A 26,262-nucleotide genomic window follows, 5' to 3' on the forward strand; every position below is an offset into this window, starting at 1 on the left:
CTGATCCAATGTGGCTTCAGGAAGGCCTCACTCCTGGCATCTCCCACCATTCAGGACTAGGGGCTACCCCGTAGCATGCTCCTCTCTTGGTGGAAGGCAGGAACTTAAGAGAGCAATCCCAAGACAAGCCTCTACTCATGGCCACTAAAATCCTATTAGCCAAAGCAAGGCACATAGCCAAGCATATATTCAAGGGGTAGGAGAATTTCTCCTTGAGGAGAAGGTCATGGTAAAGATTTACTGAGCAGTAATCTAATGTGCCATATAATCTGAGTTTATAACAGGCATTTTTATCTTTAGAAAGATAAAAAATGTGTTATCAAAGAGCTGTAATGGTACGTATAGTTGATTCAATACAATTTAACAGAGTGTTTTTTTCTGTGTTAGGTATTCAAGGTGTAGAAATGAATAAGACTAGTCCCTACCCTCAAGAAAACTCAGAGGCAGAGCTACAAATGAACAATATAAGCAAATGAATATTTGATTTGATGACTGCAACAAAAACAATTTTGTTCCCACTTTATACATAAGAAACCTCAGAGCAATTAAATAATTTGTTTAATATTATATAACAGACAAAATTGAAATTGAAGTTTTTTGAGAGGGTTTAAATTCTAAAATCCTTCCTGTCATTCCTTACAGCTGTCTTAACAAGGTAAGCACAGAGGTCATCCTATCTCATACCTCACTTTTACTGAGATCCTTGTATTTTTAAGGCCACAACAATTCTTGGTGAATTGAGCCCCATGACAATGCATGTAGAATGGATTAAATATACTTTCCATTTCTCCATAATTCTGCTCCTTTGACTTAGATTTCACATCAAACTAACCTTTATAATAATAAGTAGCAAGTCTGATTTATATACCTATCTAAGGCAAATAGAGATGTTAGATACTAGAGGATACCTTGATCAGTTTTTAAAATACCTGAGTCACAGGCAACAGTCTTTTGGTGGAATGTAAAATATTTTGATGACTAAGGAATACATTGAATGGACCATTGGCTTCTTCATTCCAAAGAAGAAAAGGAACTTGGGCAGTTATAAGGTGCCTGATGGTTGGAATGTATGTATATTCATGACTACCACCTGTGTTAGCTAATGCCATGGAGCTATTACTTTAATGTTTTATTTCAATATCGTATTAGTGTGTGTCATAATATTTGAATATGAAATGCCTTTTCATATTTGTTCAGAAGAATATCCATAAGATTGAAGAACATTTACCATACCCTTTAAAGGCAAATGATAGATACTATATTATCATTCCTATCTCAAGAAAGAGAAACTAGAAAAATTTAAAAATATCCACTCATCTGGGTCAAGTAACCAGTCAATGGAAAAGCCAAAGATAGGGCAGGTTTCTAATGATTACTAGCCTGGGGAGCAGACTTTTGGCATTTGAAACAAAACTCCTGGGAAATGTTAAAAAGCATAAAAACTAATCCAAGCCCTAAGTTTTGATTTTGTGTGGTTTGACAGCAACAGAAAGTTGATGTAGACACTCAATGATGGGATAAGTACCTAGGTCATTGTGAATGTTAGAGAGGACCCAGAAACTTGATGAATAATAATTTTTCTATTCCATCATTTTACAGGAGAGGAGATTTGTATTCTGTTCATTTTCTACAGTGAGTTTCTTGTTGGTTGTTTCGGTTCTAGGTATGATTAGGGTAATACTGAATGCCAATATCTTGCCCCTTCAGTTTCCTCTCCCTTCCCCCCATGTAGTTCCTAAGCTTGTTAGAGCTTGAAGGACCATTTTCAGAGATGCTCAGTATTAAACATCTGTCTTAGTATAAGAAAGTTTCTTATGCAAATAGAAGCCCAGTCAAAATGTAAACATTGCTTCCCCTCCTTGGTGGCCAAGTCCTGGAGCTGGATTGGGATTATTATCATTGGGTAACTATTGTTGTACCGATTAACCAACTTCTTGGAGATCAGCTTTTTTTACTTCTACTTAAGAGTGAGAATGTGCAGTATTTGTCCTTCTGCATCCGGTTTATTTCACTTAGCATAATGTCTTCCTGTTTAATCCATTTTGCTCCAAATGATGGAATTTAATTATTTTATGGCTGAATAATATTCCACATAATAACAATACATAATTATAGATTACATAATAACATATAACAGATTTTCTAAACCCATTTATCTGCTGCTGGACACACATCTGTTGATCTGTATCTTGTCTATTGTGAGCAGTGCTGCAATAGCACGGGAGTTCAGATATCACCTTCATACACTGATTTGGTTTCCTTTGGAGATATACTCAGAAGTGTGATAGCTAGGTTATATGGTAAACCAGAAACAAGGTCTCAAGTTTTTCTGCCTTGACAGAGCATTTCTTTTCACAAAGGGAGGAGAGGAGATGGCATGAGGTTTTAGAGTGACTTGTTCATGAACACATGTGAGCAGACCACCAGCATAAGGAACTAGATATATTAAAAACTGATATGTATTTACTGTTTATCTTTTTCTGTCTGATTTTGAGAGAAACAAGTGAATGGAAAAACTTACTGGCCCTCTTTCTTTGGATTCAGATAGTATTGCTTAAATTTTGTTATCAGAAAAGTTTTTGAAAAGTGTGGGAAAGGGTAAATTAAAGAGCAAGATCCATTTCATATAGAAATGCTCAGCTTATTTCTGTCCTAATAATGGATCCTGCCTCATGGCTAAGTTTGAAAATTTCTTCAGCCTACTTAATGGGCTGGAATTTATTAATTCAAATTACTGTAATAGTCAATTGCTACATTATCTCTTCTGAATAAATATTTTTTAAATTCTTGCCATAATTTGTAGGATTATTATTTTTTTAAATTAATTCCTATAGAAAACTCCTATAACTTATACTATTATCCTTTGTAAATTACATATTTTCTTCTTTAAGCATCCTGTCGTGTTTTTTTTCCATAGTGACTGAATTACTTGTATACCCTTTTTATTTGAAGGTATACTACTCAGTTTCTTTCTGGCTCATAATTAAATTATATATATCCTCTACTAGATGTCTGATGCAAACAAACTTATTATTGTGACTTTTGTCTCTTTGTTTCCTGTTTATGTTTTGGAATTGAATTAGTATGTGAATACCTTTCTTTTCTATGAGGGACCCTAATTGTTAGAAGGTGAAGGCTTGTAATTTATTTGGATATTTCTAGATATAATTTAATTGTCATGATGATTGGATTTTCCTTCTTATGGATAAAAATGTGTTTTGTGAAAGGGTTCTATACTTCTTTCTCCTCATGATTCAGACAGTATTGCTCATCTGTCTTAAGGAGAATTTCAGGTGTGATTCAGGCTTCTACTGTCCCCTCATAAGGAAAGCAGAAATGAATACTACATGATAAGTATATGCAACTGAAAACTAGAAGTTGAGATGGATGAGCTGATTTTTCTAAGTATCTTCAGAAGTAAGGCTAATTGCCTTCCTTCTGATCTCAGATCCTAGCGTTGTTTATTGGCTTCACTGTTTCCCTGTATTATCTAGATTAATTTTCTTCTGAGGAAGAACAGTGGCTGAGAAACAAAAGAAAGCTACCTTATGATCTACTGTGCCATGTGCTATGGGTGTACAAATAAGTACAAATAACAACTTCGGTTTATTGAGCAAACTCTTCTTCAGGAACTTTCCATATCCTCTTCCTTACCCTTACAACAATCTTTTAAGAAGGATATTGTTATCCACATTGTATTGATCAATGAACTGAGGGATCAAGCGACTTACCCAGAGTTACACAGCTAGTAAAAACTGAATTGTTATTTTAACTGAGACCTGTCTGACTCCAAACAAATTCTCTTTTTTTTTATGTCACATGTCCTTATCATTAACTCCTTCTTCTAAGAATCAGTCTTGGTTTCTGCCCTCAAAAGATTACATGTACACCAAATATCACATTTGGATAATTCAATCTACTTGGAATGTTTAGATAGGAAGACCTATATAGAAAGTTAATTAGTAGTTGCTCAAGTCTAGGGTGGAGTAAAGGAAGTGAGTGCAAATGGGCATAGGATTCCCAATGGGGGTGATAAAAATGTTCAGAAGTTGTTTGTGGTGATGGTTGTACAACTCTGTGACAATACTATAAATCATTCAGTTATTCACTTTAAATGGGTGAATTGTATGCTATGTGAATTATAGCTGAATAAATCTGTATTTTTTCCCAGTTAACAGTGTAGTAAGAAAAACAGATCTATAAATGGCTGGCGTAATACCAGATGATGTGAAAAGATACGATATGAGCTGATATACATAGCCTAATTCTCTCTTTAGATCAGAAGCCAGCTTATCACATGTTATGAAGGATTCATTTCTGTTTTCTGTAAAAATATTAGGATGTCTGTATAGCCTGGCCATAATTTGATGTTGTAAACCTGCTTGGAATGCCTGCTCATGCCTTGAACTCACCCATTCCCCATTTTCCCTGACCAGATAACAACCCTCTCCTAAACCTTAGTGATGCCTCATAAATCCTGGCCTTCCCTGGCCACATAATAACCTTCTCTGAGGCTCTACTGACCTTCAAAAATTCTGATATCAGTGCCAGCAAAAATGTAAACCAGCATTTGTGTTATGCTCCTTTGTTATCTGTAACCCTCTTTGTGTAACTTTTTGGGCTATAAAGCTGGGCTGCAAGAAGTTGCAGTGCTGTCCTTAGCTCCCACAATTTTGTTGAGAGAGGCAGCCCAGCTGGTTGCAATAATAAGCTTGCTTTACTTTGATTTTATTAACAACAAAGCCTGAATGACAGTGCATCTGTTTACAACATGGTTTGCTGAATGTCATAAGCCCACTGTTGAGACCTACTGCTTACAAAAAAAAATTCCTTTCAAAGTGTTGCTGCTCATTGAAAATGCCCAAGAGCTTTGATGGTTAATATTGAGGTTAATATTGTGTTCAGGCCAATAACATGACATTTATTCTGTGGCCCATGGGTCAGGGAGTAGTTTCAAATTTCAAGATTTAAGAAATAAATTTTGTCAGGCTACAGATACCCTAGATAGTGATTCTGCTGATGACTCTGGGGGAAGTAAATTGAAAACACTCTGGATAGGATTCATCATTCTATGTCATTAAGATCATCCATGATTCATGGGTGGAGGTCAAAATATCAACATTGACATTGATTTGGAAGAACTTGATTCCAACCCCCATGGATGACTATGAGAGGTTCAGGACTTCCCATGGAGAAAGTACCTGGTGGAAATAGTAAAAGACAGAGTTAGATGTGAAGCCTGAAGTTGTGATAGAATTGCTGTTATCTGATGATAAAACATTATTGGTTGAGGAGTATCTACTAATGGTTGAGAACAGGAACTTGTTTCTTGAGATAGAATCTACTCCTGGTGAAGATGCTATGAATATTGTGGAAATTTTGTGTTAGAGGACATAGAATATTTCAAAAATTGTTTTGACAAAACAGTGACAATGTTTGAGAGGACTGACTCCAATTTTGAAAGAAGGTCTGTGGATAAAATACTAAAAACAGCATTGTGTGCTTCGTAGAAGTATTTCATGAGAGGAAAATTTCATTGTTGTCTTATTTTAATAAATTATCATAGGCACCCCAAACTTCAGCATTCACCACCCTGATCAAAAATGATCATCATCCAGGCAAAACTCACCAGGAGCACAAAGATGAGGACTCACTGAAGGCCCAGATGATCATTAGCTTTTTATTTTATTAACAATAAAGTATTTCCAAATTAAGACATGTGCATTTTTTTTTCAGACTTAATGCCATAGCACAGTTATCAAAGTACAGTATAGTGTAAACCTAAGTTTGATATGCACTGGGAAACTAAAATATCATGTGATTGAACTTATTGCTGTATTTGTTTTATGCAGTGATTTGGAACCAAACATGCAATAGTACAGAGATATGCCCATATTTTACTTTTGCAAACCTTATAAAAACATTAGACTTGGTAATACATTATTAAGTCCCCACCAAATACTTCAGAAGAGGCCAGTGCAAGTGAGGAACCCTGTGTTTGAAGCTTTATTAGTTTCATGGTAGATCCACTTCAGGATGATTGTTGTAGGAACAAATTTGAAATTCTCAGTAAGCCATAGTGATAATATTTGGGGAAAAAATTACTGACAATCTTCTTTAGGAGGTAAGTATTTAGAAACAATAGGTATCATCTGTAGATTTAAGTGCCCATTCTGGTCAATAGGAAAATTTACTAATTTCTGTTTTTCAGTGTTTGATCTAGATCTTTTTCCCCTCTCAGCCTATAGATGTCTTCCCTGCAACCTCATCTACTCTGATTGTCTCAATTGCCACATGTATGTAGATGATCTCCAAATCTAATCTCTAGCTCAGTACTTCTCCTGAACTTTAGAATTGTATATCCCACCATCCTTGGATACTCCTACCTCAAGTAGAAACTAACTCTCTTCCTTTTCAAATGACCTTACCTCCTGTGATCTGACTAAGCCCTGTAGACTGTGGAACACATTGCAGGCCCAGAATGTATGTGTACTGGATGCTGGATATTGTGTTACAATATCATAATCACATCAATTACTAAATCTTGGAATTCATGCTGAATATTTCTAATACAACACTCTCTTGTGTTACCATTTCTATCCATGCTACTGTGTTCTCTCATGTGGATAATTGCAATACTCTTAACTTATCTCTGTCTTCATCTCACCCCTTCTTCCAATTCCATGTTCACACTGTGGCCTGAATGAGCTCTTTGGAAATGGAGCCCTGATCTAGAAACTCAGCTGATCACTCTTCATAGCCTTCACATTGTCCTGGGAATGAAGTTCTAAGTCTTTTACCCCTGTTTCATGGATCTGCACCAGGCTCAGTCCTACCTCTAGTCTTATTTCTTGGCTCTTTTCTGAAATAACCTCTGTTTTAAACACTCTGAGTATCTTTAAGTTACTCAAATTGTCCCAGGCATTGGATTCCCAGAAATTTTCACCCCTCAAATTTGATCAGACACCAGGTATAGTGATTCTTCCTCTTGAGTACTTTTACTTTCTTTCATTCCCACACTGCTGCCACTCTAGCTTTCTCCATGTCTGTCTCTGTGATAACCTCCTAAGTGACCTCTTCTTGATCCCAGCTTGCTCCTTTCAATTCTTTTTCTACCCTGCCAGCAGAATGACATTGCAACAACAAAAATTTTATTCTATTCATTTCCTTAAATATAATAATGGCATGTATTCCTAGAACTTTTTGGACAGAAATAAATCCTGCCCCACTAGAGCTATAGTTTAATCTTTTTCGTCTCCTTCATATAACCCATTTGCCAGACTGACTTCACACTGTTCTCTAAACAACATGTATCTTTTTCTACCTCTTTTCTTCATTGAGCATCTTCTGTGGCCAGGCTTACCTTATTCCTCCACTTATCTATCATCAGCCAGCTCAATGTCATTTTCACCCAGTTTAATTCAGACAACTACTTTTTGTCCTCCTGATATTGTCTATGTGACACATTCAATTTTCCAGCTGGACCACACACTTCTAGACCACACTAATCCACTTTACAATCAGTAATCTACGAGAGGAATTAAGATAGATATAAAACAAACTTCAAGAAGTTAAGAGTATTATATCTTTGGATTTTATACATTAGTCATTGATTATTTTTATACTCTAATAAAAGGATTGTGAAGAGACACCTATTGAAGGAGGCAGTGGTATATAGGTGCATAAAAGCAAGGTGTAGAGGGATAAATTGGGCTACAAGATGGATGGTTTTGTACCTGTTTCAAACATCTGAGGGGCTTTCATGGAGAAGGGCCGAGATAGTCATATGATGGAAATCATATGGAAGGAGATTTCCTTTGCTATAGGAAAGCTGAACAGAGTTGTTTGGAGAATATAAATTCAGCAGCAGAGGCAAATGCCTCCTCCCTGCAGCCAGCTCCTCACCCTGAGCAAACAATCTGCCTCAAAGGCTGTGAAGACCACCATGTCCACAGTCAATTTCAACACTTGGTTTCTCTCTGAAACTAATAACTGGGCCCATGCCATATGGTGAACATACCCCTCTAGATAAAGATTGTGTTTATTTAGGTTCATGCAGAAGCCAAAGACGAAAGAACAGAATAGATGAGAAAATCCCATAGTGGGCCTTGAACATGAGCAGAGCCTATTCCACTAACCTGGCTCTCCATGTAAGCCCACTGCTGTACCCATAAAGTACCCTTCCACACTTTGGCCTTCTTGAGTTTTCAGTTTTAATTTAGAACTAGCTGTTTTACCAAAGTTTCCTTCCTTGTTGTTTTAGTCACCTTTTCCATCACTGTGAACAAAAGACCTCACAAGAACAACATACAGGAGCAAAAGTTTAACTTGGTTCCCAGTTTCAGAGGTTCAGTCTGTGGTTGGCTGACTACATAGCTTTGGGCTCAAGGTGAGGCAGAACACCATGACCAAAGGGCATGATACAGGAAAGCAGCTTAGGACATAGCAGCAAAGAGGCAGAGAAGAAAGCTCCACTCACTAGGGACAAAATCTAAACCCCAAAGACATGCTGCCAGTGACCTATCTCTTCCAGCAACACGATACATGCTTTTAGTCACCATCTAGTTAATTCACATCAGTTGATTAATGCATTGATTAGGTTATAACTCTCATAATTTAATCATTTCACTCTGGTGGTTCTTGCATTGCCTTATACATGAGCTTTTGGAGAACACCTCATGTCTAAACCATGACACTTGTATTTTCCACATTCCTCATACCATCTTTTAAAGTATGTTGTGAAAAAGCTGGTCCAAGCAATTGAGTGAAAGAAGTGTTATTTACAATATAATATTACAGACTTCACTATCTGTAAATCAGTGGACATCTGATGTGTTCTTTGATGTCTATATGTGTAAATATATAGATGCATAGGTAGATTTTTAGATTTAAAATATAATTATATTTCTATGTGGATTTCTACATGGAAGTTATAGATAAAAAATTAACCTTAGTTTCACTTGCCTTTTGTAACCAGTTGGCATCTGATTTTTTCATATAATTGGTAAATGTACATAATAAGCTTGAAGAGGAGCTTAAAGAATATAAGTTTTCCTTTGTTTTATTTAAAGTATATTTGAGATGGGAGTAAAATAGAGTCAATTTCAATGAAGCCTAAGACCTTTCATAAGTTTTAATATGCTAAGGTTCATGTGTTTGAAACTATAGCCTTATAGTCTACATTGCTGCAGAAATTCCAGTAACCCAAATATGATTTTTTTCCCATTCTTCCATCGCATTTTAAAAGTTGTAGTGTACTATGTGTACAACCAGAGATATGAAAAATTGAGCTGTATATATGTACTAAGAATTGTAATGCATTCCCACTGTAATTTATAAATAAAAATAAATAAGAAAATATTTTCAAAAGAAACAAGTTGCAGTTTACCTAAAAGTATTACCAATTCACTCTTGCACCTTTTCTCCTGACTGAAGAAAGAATTTATTTCAAAACGTGCTCTCTCTGAAGTTTTCTTTCTTTGATGTGTCTTTGCCTGGTTTGGGGATCAGGGTGATATTGGCTTCATGGAACGCGTTTGGAAGAGTGGCCTGTTTCTCTATTTCCTGAAATAAATTGTAGAATGTTGGAAATTGTAGAGTATTAGAAAACTTCAGACCAATATCTCTAATGAACATAGATGCAAAAATTCTCAATAAAATTCTGGCAAATTGAATACAAAAACATATCAAAAAGATTTGCACCATGATCAAGTGGGATTCATCCCAGGGATGGAAGTTGGTTCAACACACAGAAATCAGTAAATATAATTCATCACATCAACATATTCAAAGATAAGAATCAGATGATCATCTCAATAGGTGCAGAAAAAGGATTTGAAAAATACAGCACCCTTTCATGTTCAAAACACTAGAAAAACAAGGGATAACAGGAATATAAACATTGTAAGGGCGATCTATGCTAAGCCCCATACCAACAGCATCCTAAATGGAGAAAAATTAAAGGCATTCCCTCTAAAAACTGGAACAGGGATGCCCCCTTTCACCACTTCTATTCAACATAGTTCTTGAAAAGCTGGCCAGAGCAATTAAATGAAAGAAATTAAAGGAAAAAAAAATATGAAAAGAGGACTTAAATTAGCACTATTTGCTGATGATATGATTCTATACCTAGAAGACCCAGAAAACTCTACCAGAAAACTACTAGAACTAGTGAATGAATTCACCAAAGTAGCATGATATAAAATCAATACCAATAAATCAAAGGCATTTCTGTATATCAATGACAAATTTTCTGAGAAGGAAATGAGAAAAACTACCCCATTTACAATAACCTCATAAAAATAAAATACCTGGGAATCAACTTACCAAAAGAGATGAAAGATGTATACAATGAAAACTATAGAACCCTAAAGAAAGAACTGAAAGAAGACCTTAGAAGATGGAAAGATCTACCTTGCTCTTGGATAGGCAGAATTAATATTATCAAAATGATCATATTACCAAAAGCACTAGATATTTAATGCAATTCCGATCAAAATCCCAATGGCATTCCCCATAGAAATAGAAAAAGCAATCATGAAATTCATCTGGAAAAATAAGAGACCCAGAATAGCTAAATCAACTCTTAGCAGGAAGAGTGAAGCAGGTGGCATCACTATACCAGACCTGAAACTATACTACAAGAGCAATAGTAACAAAAACAGCACTAAAACAGACGAGTAGAATAGAGGACACAGAGACTAACCCCTAAAACTAAAATTATATTAGACAAAGTGGCTAAAAACAGGCATTGGAGAAAAGATAGCATCTTCAACTAATGGTGCTGGGAAAACTGGAAATCCATATGCAACAAAATGAAATGAAACCCGTCTCTCTCACCATGCACAAAACTCAACTCAAGGTAGATCACGACCTAGGAACTAAACCAGAAATTCTATGTCTAATAGAAGAAAATGTAGCCCATGATCTTCATCATGTGGGATTAGGCCCCAACTTCCCTAATAAAACTCCTATAGTACAAGAATTAAAACCAAGAATCAATAAATGGGATGGAATCAAGCTAAAAAGTTTCCTCTCAGCAAAAGAAATGTTCTGCGAGGTGAACCAAGAGCTTACATCCGAGGAGCAAACTTTTACCCCTCACACATCAGATAGAGCACTAATCTCTAGGGTATATAAAGAACTCAAAAAGCTAAACACCAAAAAAGCAAATAACCCAATCAACAAATGGGCCAAGGACCTGAAGAGACACTTCTCAGAAGAGGATATACTATCAGTCAACAAATACATGAAAAAATGTTCATCATCCTCGCAATTAGAGAAATTACAAATCAAAACTACTCTTAAGATATCATCTCACTCCAGTCAGAATGCCAGCTATTATGAAGACAACAACAACAAGTATTGGTGAGGATTTGGGGGAAAAGGTACACTCATATATTGCTGGTGGGACTGCAAATTGGTACAGTCAATTTTGAAAGCAGTATGGAGATTCCTTGGAAATCTGGAAATGAAACCACCATTTGACCCAGCTATCCCTCTCCTTGATTTATACCTCAAAGACTTAAAATCAGCATACTACAGGGACACAGCCACATCAATGTTTATAGGAGCACAATTCACAATAGTTAAGCTGTGGAGCCAACCTAGATGCCCTTCTGTGGATGAATGGATTAAAAAAAAGTGGCCTATATACACAATGGAATTTTACTCATCAATAAAAGAGAATAAAATCATGGCATTTGCAGTTAAATGGATGGAGTTAGAGAAGATAGTGCTAAGTGAAGTTAGTTGAATGTTTTCTTTGATATAAGGAAGCTGATTCATAGTGGGATAGGATTCATAGTGGGGGGAATAGAGGCACTCTAGATAGGACAGAGGGGAAGGGAGGGGGCATGGAGTTAGAAATGATGGTGGGATGCAACGGACATCATTATCCAAAGTATATTTATGAAGACATAAATTGGTGTGAATATACTTTGTATACAACCAGAGATATGAAAAATTTGTGTTCTATATGTGTAATAAGAATTGCAATGCATTCCACTGTCATATAAAATAAAAATAAATAAAATTAGGAATCATATAGCTAATCATATAGCTAACTCCTAAATTTATTGGGAGAGGATTGGGGTAGAGCTTAGCAGTAGAGTACACACTTGGGCTGAGCAAGGCCTTAGTTGGATGAATAGCAGTAAAACAAAAACAGAACAGAACAAAAGCAAAACAAAAAAAGTTGTTGGAAGAATTAAATAAATGATATCATGTCTCTAAATTGTAAAGCAAATAACCCAGCCCCTTTCACAGGGCTCACTAATTCTCACCAATTTATTCTCCTTCCCACCCCCCTTTAGAAAGGCTATATATTTGCAGATTATATTAGCATATTTTAAAATTCATTATAACACCTTTGACATTTAGAGAATTTACATATGCAGTTTTGATTGCTTTCAAGGAACACCAGTGGTCCACGTAATGTAATAATTGGAACTTTGTGTCAATGTACACATGGTTTGCAGAGTTTTCATTTAACCTGGGCTTGAGCCTGTTCAGCAGCAAGTATCCTCATCTCAGCCTGACTTTATAGTTCTTAGCTCATGTTTCCATCCATGTACCTGTTGTGAAACAGGAAAGTCTCTATCTCTTTTGGAAAATGCCCCCTCTAAACAAAGAAACAGGGAAAAAGCAAAACAAGTTAACAGAAAAAACATTCTAAATCTAACCAGCAAATAGTATCAGCCCACAGCTGAAGAAAAAGTGAAGAAATCTGTGCTTATTCAGAATAATAGAAATTTAGGATGAATTATGAAGTTGGAATGCCACATGGATAAGTGGTTTGGATGCATATGATGAATTTTGTCATGCATTCTGTGAGGAGGTAAGGAGAGAAAACTCACAAACTTTCAATAAATTTTCCAGACATAATTTTATTATTAGCTTTATTAATGAGCCTAGCTCTCAATTCACAGAATTATATAAGTCTTAAGGAGTTAATTAAAAGGTTTGAGTAATACTTGGCTGCACTTTATGGGAGGAATTCCATGCTATAATGGTATTTCTGGTTTTGGGAATTTGTAAATGTCTCAGGACCCATCTCTTAAAAGATTGCCTGCTACATAGCATGAGTCTCTACGATTTTGTCTCACTCCAGTCAGAATGGCAGCTATTAAGAATACAAACAACAATAAGTGTTGGTGAGGATGTGGGGAAATATTTACACTGATACATTGCTGGTGGGACTGCAAATTGGAGCAGCCAATTTGGAAAGCAATATTGGGATTCCTTGGCAAGCTGGGCATGGAACCACCATTTGACACAGCTATCCCACTCCTCAGTCTATAGCCAAAGGACTTAAAAACAGCATACTACAGGGACACAGCCATATCAATGCTTATAGCATCACAATTCACAATAGATACATTGTGGAAACAATCTAGATGTCCTTCAGTAGATGAATGGATAAAGACAATGTGGTATATATATACAATGGAATATTATTCAGCCTTAATCAAGAATGAAATTATGGAATTTGCTAGTAAATAGATGGAGCTGGAAATAGTAAGTGAAATAAGCCAATTCCAAAGAACCAAAAGCTGCATGTTTTCTGATATGTGGATGCTAACCCACAGTAAGGGAGTAGGGTAGGGAAGCATAGAGAAACTTTGGATCAGACAGAAGGGAGTGAGGTTAGGTAGGAAGGATAGTAGAATGAATCCGACATTATTACCATATGTACATATATGATTACTTGACTGATATAATTCTACATAATGTACAACCAGAAGAAGGAGAAGTTATACTCCACTTATGTGTGATGCTCAAAATGCATTCTTCTCTCATGTATAACTACTTAGAACAAATAAAAAAATAAAAGAATAATTTTTGAAAAATTCTTTATGTAAGAATTATAGCAAATAATCAGTTTCTAAAATAATCTAAATTATTTATTCATCTAATAATCTAAAATAATCTCAAATACATTTTGTTCTACTTCACAATGTTACTGTGGCTCACAGTAAAGTCTCAATAAATACAAACTCTCAGAATTACGCTTTTTTGTTGTTGTTCCTGTTTTTTGTTGTGCTGGTGGTGGTTTGTAGTACTAATGATTGAACCCAGGAATCCTCTACTAGTAAGCTACATTCCCATTTCCATTTTCCTTTTTACTTTTTTCTGGAACATGGACTCCTACTGACTCAGCCTCCTGAATATAATTCATCTTTTTGAAGAATATACTCTCTGTTTTCGAAGATGTTGTAGAAAGAACATATAAGATAAAGAGAATATCCTCAAAATTTATTTTCCCATGTAGACCATATTTAGTTTCAACATAAAATATTCACTATACTAAACCAAATTTTATTCTCAAATGTCATATTCTATTTACTATTCCATAAGTTTCAGGATGAGCAAGTAAGGAATATGTTCTGAAATGACAGTAGGAGTTTCATATTCCAGCATATGCTGGAATGTAACCTGTGTATGGCAATGTAATCTGTCAGATTAGGAGACTTAAGTTTAAAATGAGTGAGCAATACAATATTATTATACTAAAAAGCACTTCTTAATTTAGGCTGCATTACTACAAAATGGCCTCCCCACTACAAAATAGATTGGGCCTCTTTTATAAGCAGCCAATCCGGCTATTCTTCAACTATTACTTGTTATTATTCATCTTCTATAGGATTATGTCAAGGCAGAATATATCCAAAGAGATGTGAGTAGGATGGTGGAAGTGCGTTATCTTAAGCCACATAAGTTAAGAGAGAAGAACTGGGAATTATTAACCCAGAGAAAACAGTGCTTGATTTGGACATGGCTAAATATTTCTAGCTTCCTGAAACAACCATAGCTACTTTTTCAAAACATAATTAGATATATTATTCATGATGTTTTATAATCTATTTTGTCTCTTAACCCATTCAATGAGTTCATACTGTTGGTTATATGTATTTTTATAAATTCTTTTTTCCATGTGTATTTATACTTGACTTTCTTATTTTATTTGTGTCACTCTAGTGCCTCACCTATTGAAGAGTGCTATATTTTTCATTCAGATTCAAAGAATGCGTGAACTTTCAGAGAGTTTGGAGTTCTTGAACTTATGATGTGTGTAAATTATAATGTAAGCAATTACATAGTATATACCATATAATACACATTTTCCATATTAGCTATGGGACAAATGAACCATATTCCTGGGGTTGGGTAATTATTGTATTTTATTTCTTTATAATTTCTTTTTATTCTGTAAGTTTTGAGGTGTACAAGTGTGTGTGTGTGTGTGTCCTCATTTTGTGGATGGATTAGAAAAATATATATTTATGTACTTTCATTTAATTGCTTTCTTTTGCATGTGTTTATGATTTAGCCTTGTTTTGACATAGGTGGGATATAATTATATATAGGTTTAAACTGTTTTAATCTTACATTAGTTTGTTTGTTTGTATATTGGTTTTTGTCCTTAATCCCATTTCTTTAGTTTCTCCCCATCCCAATACCAAATTTTCCTGCTCTCTCTCCTCTGTTGTGTTTTAGTTTTAGTTAATTTTAGTTAATTTTTTTGTAACTCCTTCTTTATGGTCCTTGAGGACAGAACTTCAACTTCATGCCTCCAAGACAGGATAAAGGCTCTCACATGGGGGTGTTCTGGTGGCCAGCATGGAGGTGGCAGGAGCAGCCCACAGAGCCGGGGGAGTCACTAACTCTAAGGGAGAATTTATCCAACCAGAGGGCTGAAAGTCCAGGGAGGGAGCAGAGGCCTCGCGGGGGTGACTGAGCCCCTGGCGGCAAGTTCCTGGTCAAAGCCCAGGCCAGGTCTCTGTTTAAGGCAGAGCACCAAGGGTGGCAGGAACCCTGCGCTGTCCAGAATTCTGAATGCTTTTGTCATAATTGACCTCAACAAAGTTCCAGGACATTCAGCTGGAAGGTGGTTGGCCATACAGTGGTTTTTGGAGCAGAGATGAGGGCTCTCTGAAGCTCTAGCAATGTCTTCGTGGTTTAGAGGCCTAGGCTTCGGCTTGGGCCAGTCCTTGGGTCAGGAGGGAGGCAGCTTGGCTTCCCCCACTGGCCAAGTCTCCAGCTGCACTATAGATATGCCTGTGGAGGTCTCCAAAGCTGTGGAAGCCGGTTCACTTCGTTGTCGGAGAAAGAAAATTGAAGCCACAGAATCAAGGTGGAGATCCGAGAATACAAGACTTGAAAAGTATTGTACTGATCTGGAAAGAAAGGATGAAGCATCACAGTTTCAAATAAACCTTCAGTCTACAAGTTACGAAAATCAGCTGCAACAGAAACAGGTAGAAATCAGCCATTTTCAAGCAAGGCAGATGGCAGTACAGAAGCAGTTGTTGAGCGCGCACTCAGCTGCTCAATCAGTACCTTCAGGAGTGGGTGGTGTACCAGCAACCAAAGCACCTTGTTCATTTGGTTATGGACTCAGTGAAATCTGCAAACTACAACATACTATTAAGGTCCTGGAACAAAACCGCAGTCAAGACATAGATCATCACCAACATGAAATGTCCATTTTGCAGAATGCACATCAACAGAAATTGGCGGAGTTAAATCACCAGCATCAACAAGAGTCAAATGACTATGAAGGACGGATTGCAGAACTTGAAAAGCTGTTACACCAAGGTGACTCAAGAGTTACAGTAAGTGATGAGTCTCATGTCTGGGAGATGCAAAACATGATTCAGGTTCTACAAAGTGAAAAACTAGAGTCCATAAAAAGAATCAGAGAACTTGAGGATACAATAAAAGACATAAAGAAAAAATTATCTTCTGCAGAACACGACAGAGATGTCCTGAAGGGAGAAAAAGAGCATATCAGTGTAGAAAAGCAACAAATAACTGAAGAGTGTGAAAACTTGAAACTGGAATGCAGTAAATTGCAGCCTTCTGTGATGGAGGAGAGTGATCCTGTGGCAGAAAAGGGAACAATTCCTCCACAGAGTTCATCAGTGGGAGAAGTGTTCAGACTACCACAAGCCCTGTCTGATACTCATAATGAAAGAATGAAACTGAGTAGTTTAAGGCAGGATACCAGTCTTGCTGAAGACAATCTGAAACTTCAAATGCACGTGCAAGTTTTAGAACAAGAGAAGTCATTATTAAGTCAAGAAAAGGAAGAACTTCAGATATCACTTTGCAAACTTAGCTGGGAATGTGAAGTCCTTAAAAGTAAGGCTTCAAATGACATGAATTTAAATGTACAAATACATGAGTTAACACTGAACTTGGAGGCTAAGGAGCAAGAACTGAATGAGAGTATTAATGAAAAGGAAATGCTGATAGCTCAGTTAGAAGAACTGAAAAACGAGCACCAGGAAGATACAAAGCACATGAATTTGACAATAGATAAGCTATCAAAACAGCAAAATGAAGGAGATGGTCTAATCAAGAAGTTGAAACAAGATCTAGAGGATGAAAAAGAGAGAGTTCAACAACTTGAGGAGGATAATATGGACATGACTAAAGAGTTGCATGTACAGAAAGAAAAGTTAACTGAGAGTGCACTGAACCTCCGTGATTTGCATTTAACCAAGCAGAAGCTTGAAGATAAAGTCAAAGATTTAGTAGGTCAGCTAAGTCAGTCACAGAAAAGTAGTTTAAACATCCAGCAGGAAAACCTGGAACTTAAGGATCATATTAGCCAAAAGGAGGAGGAATTATGTACAGTTCGGAACAAGTTAAGACATGCTGTTAATGAAGACTCTAACAGAAATTTTAAGGATGACTTGCTTAAAGAAAGGGAAGTCGAAATTACAAACTTGAAGCAAAATCTTGCAGAAGTAGAACAGCTCAATGAAAATTTAAAAAAAGTTGCTTCTGATTTCAAAATGGAAAATGAGAAGTTGATTTCAGCATGTGAAGATATAAGGCATCAGTTGGAAGAATCTATTGCTGGTAACAACCAAATTTCTCTAGAAAAAGACACTATTATGGAGACGCTGAAAAGAGAGAAAGTACAGATAGAAGTAGAACTGTGTCAGGCCAAAAAGAGACTGTTGGAAGAAGCAAACAGTTACAGGCAGACAATTCAGGAACTCTCAAATGTATGTAATTGGAATACCTCTGCCTTACAGCTGGAACAGGAGCGTGTAGTGCAACTCAGTCAAGAGAAAGACTTTGAAATAGCAGGACTCAAAAAGAATATTGAGCAAATGGCTACTGATCAGAAAGAAACTAAGGAAATGTTGGCATCTCATTTAGAAGAAGAGAAGCAATTGATGCAACTTATAAATGAGAAAGAAGTTTTTATTGACCAACTCAAACAAGAAAATTCAGCACTGCAAAAGGATTTAGATAAGAGTTCTCAGGCCTTAAAACAAAATGAAACTTTAAGGCAGACCATAGAGGCAAAAGACAGAAGTTTCAGCTCCATGAAAGAAGAAAACACTCATCTGCAAGAAGAATTGGAAAGAATTAGGGAACAGCAGAATCGAGTTGTAGCTGTGGCTGAGCCTAAAACCCTTGATAGTATCACAGAACTAGAATCTGAGGTCTCTCAACTGAATATCATCAAGAATCATCTGGAAGAGGAAGTTACACATCATCAAAAGGTCATTGAAGATCAAAACCAGAGTCACACGCAACTACTTTATTCACTACAGGAGCAGAAGGAGGAAATGGATAAATTTAAATACCAGTATGAGCAGATGAAGGCTGCACATACTCAACTGTTTTTTCAAAAAGACAAGGAAATTAAGAATTTGCAGAAAACCATTGAACAAATAAAAGCCCAGGGGCATGAAGAGAGACAGGATATTCAAACAGAGAATGCTGATAGTTTTCCAGAAACAAAAGTGAAAAGCCTTAATAGAGAAAATGGGAGTGAAAACCATGCCATCTGTAAAACCAAAATGGAAAATTTTGTGAAAAGAGTCAAAGAACGAATACTTGAGATTAAACTTCAGAATTCAAAGAATATGTCTTTAACCAGACAGATAGATCAGCTGTCGAAAGATGAGCTTGAGAAACTCACTCAAATTATCCAGCAGAAAGACATGGAGAGAAGAGCTCTTCATGCTAGAATGTCTCTAGTTTGATACTCCTAGGATGTCCTTGACGTCCACCAGCAACTCTAGACCTGCATTATGGAAAAGAGAACAAGGATTTACATTTTGAATGGGAAGATCCAAAAGTGACCCCAACATACCTTTGAGACTAGCTGAGCAAACTAGGCTTAAAAGTTCTTTTTCAGGACTTTTGGTTCAATTTCTAGAAAGAGAATCTTATCCAGCTATTCTACAAAGAAAAATTTTTGATCATACCATGAAACTTTTAGACTCACCTTTAGGAAGGAGAAAGCCAGGTGTAAAAGTACCAGGAAGTTGTAAATATGGAACAGAATTCAGCCATTCTTGGCTCCCCATTTGGAAGCTGTGACTCTTATTAACCCAGCTGGACTTGGTTGGGCCTGGTGGACCTGGGCATCTTCATTTGAACTGTACACTATTGCCAATACCCCTTGACAACAGCCCTAGAGTTGTACTAAAGGACCTTTGTAGGCAATAGATAATATTCAAGCCAGAGATAATTTAGTACTTTACAGAATCCATAAACTCAAGGTACTTTTTCCCTTTTGGAAAAAAGTCATATATTTTTAGAAAAAAGATAAAGAAAAAAACCCTGATGTATAGAGCTATGAAGTTTTTTGTTTTTGTTTTTGTTTTCATGTAACACTTAAAATTGTTTGATTCTTTGTTTGCTGTAGCACTTTTCGTTTATTAAAATTTGTTCTGATGTTATGAGGTAACTCTATGCAGTATTCAATTCTTAAATACTTTGATTGTGAATCAGAGCAGTATCAGTGAACTATACAGCTCAACCTCTTTTTTATAATATTTGTTAAATTTAATTATATTAAAATAAAAATGATACATTTAAATGACGGAAAAGAAAAATCCAACCCATATGATAAAGATATATCTCCAAAGTTAGAGTATGATGTAGCAAGAAGTTGTGAATTCTTTATCAAGGAAAACATTGTACAACTACTAAAAGAAAATTACAGTTGTAGGGCCCAAATGAAAAATTTAGTGGATTAATTCTAAGATTCTTTTAATCAAAATACTATGAACCTATCCATTTAACTATTTTTAATTGTCTAAGAAGTCACTTCAGGTTAAACTCAATTTTCTAGGAGTTAAATATGTTCATAAGGAAAATATTTTCTACACATTAAGTTTGAGTCAAACCAAAAGACTTATTACATCAATCATTTCCAATGAAAAGTCAATTCATAAGAATGTATCATTAAAATATGGACTGTTTATCTAAATGCTTCTCTGGGTTAACAAAAAGAATATATAAAATTAATCTTTGTTATTTTTGTAAATTAAGATAAAAGATGAATCGAGTTTCTAGCTTGAGTTGGGCAAAGTCGGAGAAGAGAGAAAGCAGATTATGTGGCAATTGCTTCTCTGAAACCTGTAGTTTTAGAACCATTAAAGGACATTCTTTATTAAAATTAATTTAACAAACTTTAATATGAAATCAATTTTTAAATATAAATTATATTGTAATTTAAATATAATTTAATTTTATCACATTTAATTTAAATTTATTTTATTATTTTATGTTAGTTTTATTACATTTAATTTAAATTTATTTTTTGATGTAGCACTTAAAATTTAATTAGTATTATTTTTAATTTAATAAAATTAATTCATATTAAATTATAACAATTTATATTTAAAAATTTATTAAATTTGATTTAAATTAATTTAATAAAATGTAAAGAAATTAATTTAATTTAAATAAAATTTAACATAAATCAGATTATTTAATATTCATTACATAATTTAATATAAATTTTCATACAATCAATTTCAATGAGTGTTCTTAGTGGTTTTGGAAGCCGCAGGTGTCAGAAAGATATTTGCTGTATTGCCTGCTTTTTTCTCTTCTCCAATTTTACCTAGCTTGGGTTGGAAACTTTTGATTTGTCTTTTTTCTTAATATACAAAAATCAAAAATAGAAGACAAAATACGTGTAGCTATAAATATATGTAAGCTTTTCTTTCTTTTTTCTTTTTAAAAAATTTTCTCTCAGTTTTAACTTTTTCTTTCTTTACACATGATAATCAAAATACGTAAAATATTTCCTGTTAGAGAAATCTCAGAAATGGAAGTTCATTGTGAATCTTTAAGGTTTTCAGGAGTACCCACTAAGACTGCAAGATCCCCTGGGCAGTGTAATACCCAGTGGTGTGCAGAAACCAGCTCCTCACAGGCCAGTAGGGAGTGTTAACAATGCCAATTTCCTGGTATAAGCATTTCTTCCAAGGCTGATTACTAGCTACCAAAAGTTGAAACTTTGCTTGTAAAATTCCTAAATATTGAGCAGTTATCTCTCACAAGCTGGTACAGTTTGGCTCCAGCAAGCCACTGGCTTAATTAAGTCTTTATCAACCAACTGCCTGAGGAGAATGATGACAGTTACCTAAGAGTGAGGATTTTGAGAAACAAGAAAATGGAATGTGAATAGGAAGAGAGAGGTGAAAGAAAGAAAAGGGAAGGGAGGACTGAGAACATAGACTAGATGATGTCATGCTCTCTCTGGGAAATGTAGTTACCTAGCGTTGTACCAGTTGTAGGTGTGCAGGGTTCTTCTTGAACTGGTAGCTTGGTTTGAGCAAAGAATTGGAGAGCAGTCTTTCTTCAAATGAGATGATGCTACTGGGTTCATGTGTAGGGGCCTCCTTTCTTATATCCATATCCTTACTTGGAATCAAGGTAGCTGGCATCTGTGTGTGTGTGTGTGTGTGTGTGTGTGTGTGTGTGTGTGTGTCTGTATACACATATAACATATACACTTCTTGGCAGGAAATTAGCAAAATTCTTTTTGAACAGTGATGTGCCCAAGACAAGAATATGTTTTTTTTTTAAGGGAGAAGAAACGTGAAATGAATTGCAATGGAATTAAAATTATAATAGTTTGGGGATCATAGAAAGCAGCTCAGTGTGGTTAGTTACACTAGGAGGGCTGTATAGAAAAGCTAGAGAAAAGGAGGGAGATTAATCTATCATCAAGGTCATGAGATTTTTCCTGCAGGCAATGGAAAATTAAGCAACCCTTTAATTACCTTTTATCACTGTTAGGGAATAATTTTCATTTATCTTTCTAGCTGTGTCCACAGAGAGCATACAACAAACTAAATAATTAGCAAGAGAAAATGCATTCATTAATTGGCAATATGTACAGGTAACTGGACATTCTAGGAAGAGTTCCCATGAGTTCTTTTGAAAAACATAGTTTAAATATGATGTAAATAACATTCTTAGAGATTATGTCATCTGGCAAGTTTCAGATACACAGGGCAAAATCTTTAGAAAGATGGAGCAGAAAGTAACCATTTTTTAAATTTTCTTTTTTTCTATTTTGATATAAGTAGAATATCTTCTTATTTTCTTGTTGTATGCAAAGTATGTTCACACCAATTCACATCTTCATATGTGTACTTTGGGTAAGGATGCCATCAAGTTATTTCCCTAAAACTTTACAAAGACTTGCCTGTTCACCAGCCCTCCCCTCGTGCAAAAAAGCCACTTTTTTTAACAAGTAATTTTTAAATATTAGTGAGTAACTTTCTTACACAGTGGATAGAATCAAACAGAAAAAAAGAACTTTGAAATATAGGGGTGGTACAGATAGTAGATAAACATTTCACAAAAGAACAATTGATATTCTCAGAGAGGTAAGAAAATATATTACAATCAAAAACTGAAAACGGATAATATTTTAACATAGGAAATCCTAAAAAGGAAGATCTATAGAAAATTAAAAAGTGATAGAAATTTAAGAAAAGTGTATATAATGTACTGGATATTAGAGAACACTTCCAAAACCCAAAGAAAGTTAAAATAGAAAAAAAGAAGATGGAAAGTTTTATCTAATATGAACTCTAGGAAGAAAACAAGAGGGCAGAAAAGCACACAAAAAGTAATTTAAGAAAATTTCGTGGAACAACAGGTATTAGTGTAAAAATGTGAAAATATACCACCTGAAATTTTAGAGCCTCATAGATAATGAAGCAATGATGAAATCTTCAAAGTTGTAGACAGTGGAAAACAGTTCATATAATATATGGTAGAAAATTCCATACTGTCATATCTCAAACCCTAATGGGAGTAAGATGGGAGTACTGGGGTTGTAGCTCAGTTGTAGATCACTTGCCTTGCATGCATGAGGTACTGGGTTCAAATCTCAGCACCACATAAAGATAAATAAATATGTTGTGTTCATGTACAACCAAAAATATATTTAAAACAAGAAAGTCCTAATGGCACTGGCCTTCTTGGCAGCATTAGATACCAAAGGGAAAGTCATTTCCAACCTAGAGTTTATATCTAGCTGCACTGTTAGTGATATGTGCAGGTAGGAAATATTGTAAAAACACTGTCCGATGTGCAAGTCTAAAAAGAAAAAAGAAAACTTGCATTCTTTCTCAGAAATCAACTCACCCTACAATAAGAGGATGTAGCCAACAAAGAGGAAGACTTGGGTACAAAGAGTGGTTTAACCATGAAAGAGGTAAATGTAATTAATTCCCAGTAAGATAGGGAAAGAGTGTCCTAGCTGTGCAGGGGGCCTGGAAACAACCTCTCTAAAATGAAAAGGGAAGACACATGGTCTAGAAGAGTAGATACCTTATTTTTTCCCGGTATGGGGACTGAATCCAGGGGTTTGATATCACTGAGTTACATCTTTAGCCAGCCTTTTCACTCATTCATTCATTCATTCATTCATTCATTCATTCATTTTGAGACAGAGTCTTGCTAAGTTGCTTAGGGCTTTTCTAGGTTTCTGAGGCTTTCCTCAAATTTGCCATCCTCCCCCCTCAGCCTCCCAAGTCCCTGGGATTATAGGAGTGTGACATGGTGCCCACTTGGATGTCTTTCTTAACAATAGAAAGGAACTAGTAATGTGATCAACTAGTGACATGAGAAGAGCTCACAAATTTGGGGAAGAATTGTGGAACAATTAGAGATACATAAAATAGAGTTATGAATTAAGAGTCCTTAAATAGTACATTGATTAGTGGGGAAAATTAAAAAGTAAAGTATGCAATAGTAATATATATAATAGTATATTAATTATATAGTAATGTGTATTATTTTAATGGAAATATATAGTAGTATATAATTACACATTTCTTTACACACTGAAGCATACTATCATACCTATGTAGTAACAAGTTAAAGAATTAATCTTTGTTGTTTATGATACCACTCTATTAGGAAGATGAGAGGAAGAAAAATGGTATGTATTTGAGGTGAAAAAGGTAAAATAATCCTTACCTTTCGTAGTAGGAAGTCAACAGATTATGTCTGAAAAGTAAAGATAACATAAACCAGGTGTGGTGGTGCATACCTATCCCTTCAGGAGGACAAGGCAGAAAGGTTGAAGTTCAGGGTCACCCAAAGCAACCTTATCTCAAAATAAAACAAATAAATAAAAGAGATGGGGATATAGCACACTATTAGAATACCCCTAGATTCAATCCTCAGTACTTTAAGCTAATAACAACAATAATAGTAATAATAATAATAAATAAATAAATAAATAAAATATTATTTCAAAATATAGGAGTAAATAGCAGAAGTCATAGTAATCAGAGCTTTAGCAGTTGCCTTTAGGGGCTAGGAAAAGATGATGGGACCCACAGGTATGTAGCTTCTCCTCAAGGATGGAGTTGAATCACAGAAGTTAAATGACTTTATTTACATTTATTTTTTATGTAATATTCTTTGTGGAAAAGTTGTCTGCTATGTCACACTTGTGTGTGCTGCCAGGGATCAAACCTAGGGGCATTGCACATACTGGGTAAGTGCTCTATCACTGAGCCACATTCCCAGCCCTGGTGGTCTGTTTTTAGGGGTATGTTTCTTAACTGCACCCACCTTCTTTTATGTTTCTGCCCAGAGAGGTAGGAAAAGAACTCCCCTTTCTCTGCTCTGTTGATATCAAGGTTGTGATTAGTAACATTGTTTGTTACTGATAAGATTTCCAGAAATTGTTTCAAATCTTGCTCCTTCCCACTGATCTCTATCCTCAGTTTAAGGAATATGAATTTAAAAATAATACTAAAGTTTGGTCTTTTGTTCATACATATGCAAAATTGAATTTTTTAATAAAAGTTTCACACAGTGATTAAAGAGACATATCTTAGTCCATTTGTGCTTCTTTAACAGAGTACCATAGAGTGGATAATTTGTCAAGAACAGAAACACATTATAGAGGTACACAGAGTTCCAGAATGCTCTATTGTTCAAACTTGTGTATTTTGGAGGAAAACCTACAGAGACCTAAGATAATATGGCCAAAAAACTCTACCAAGAAACTTCTAGAACTACTAAATGAATTCAGCAATGTAGCAGGAAATAAAATCAACACCCATAAATCAGAGCTATTTCTGTCTATCAGTGACAAATCCTCTGAAAAGGAAATGAGGAAAACTACCCCATTCACAATATCCTCAAAAAAATAAATAAATATAATACTTGGGAATTAACTTAACAAAAAAGGTGAAAGATCTTTACAATGAAATCTATAGAACCCTAAAGAGAGAAATAGAAGAAGACCTTAGTGGGCTGGGGATGTGGCTCAAGCGGTAGGTGCACTCGCCTGGCATGCGCCCGGGTTCGATCCTCAGCACCACATACCAACAAAGATGTTGTGTCCGCCGAGAACTAAAAAATAAATATTAAAAATTCTCTCTCTCTCTCTCTCTCTCTCTCTCTTTCTCTCTCTCTCTCTCCCCCTCTCTCCCCTCTCTCACTCTCTCTTTAAAAAAAAGAAGACCTTAGAAGATGGAAAGATATACCTTTCTTATGGATAGGCAGAATATTAATAAAATGACCATACAACCAAAAGCACTATACAGGTTCAATGCAATTCTGATAAAAATCCCAATGGAATTCCTCATAGAAAAGGCAATCATGAAATTCATCTGGAAAAATAAGAGAACCAGAATAGTTAAAGCAATTTTAAGCAGGAAGAGTGAAACAGGTGGTATTGCTATACCAGACCTTAAACTATACTACAGAGTAATAGTAACAAAAACAGCATGATACTGGCACCACAACAGTCTGGTAGACCAATGGTACAGAATAGAGACACAGAGACCAACCCACAAAATTACAACTACCTTATATTAGACAAAGGTGCATGCACTTGAGAAAGAATATCATCTTCAACAAATGGTGCTGGGAATCAAACCAGAGACTCTGCATCTAATAGAAGAAAAAGTTGCCCCTAATCTCCATCATGTGGGGTCAGGTCCTAAGTTC

At 35.5% G+C, this 26,262-nt stretch overlaps 1 protein-coding gene and 1 pseudogene across 1 annotated transcript in view; both read left to right on the forward strand.

Moving 5' to 3' along the window:
- LOC144365023 (uncharacterized) overlaps positions 1–26,262 on the forward strand; it is a 69,314-nt gene that overhangs the window by 2,556 nt on the left and 40,496 nt on the right. The window lies entirely within an intron of this gene.
- LOC144365022 (thyroid receptor-interacting protein 11 pseudogene) lies at positions 15,940–19,052 on the forward strand (annotated as a pseudogene).

Source organism: Ictidomys tridecemlineatus, chromosome 6 (genome assembly GCF_052094955.1).
Source record: "Ictidomys tridecemlineatus isolate mIctTri1 chromosome 6, mIctTri1.hap1, whole genome shotgun sequence".
Lineage (NCBI taxonomy): Eukaryota > Metazoa > Chordata > Mammalia > Rodentia > Sciuridae > Ictidomys > Ictidomys tridecemlineatus.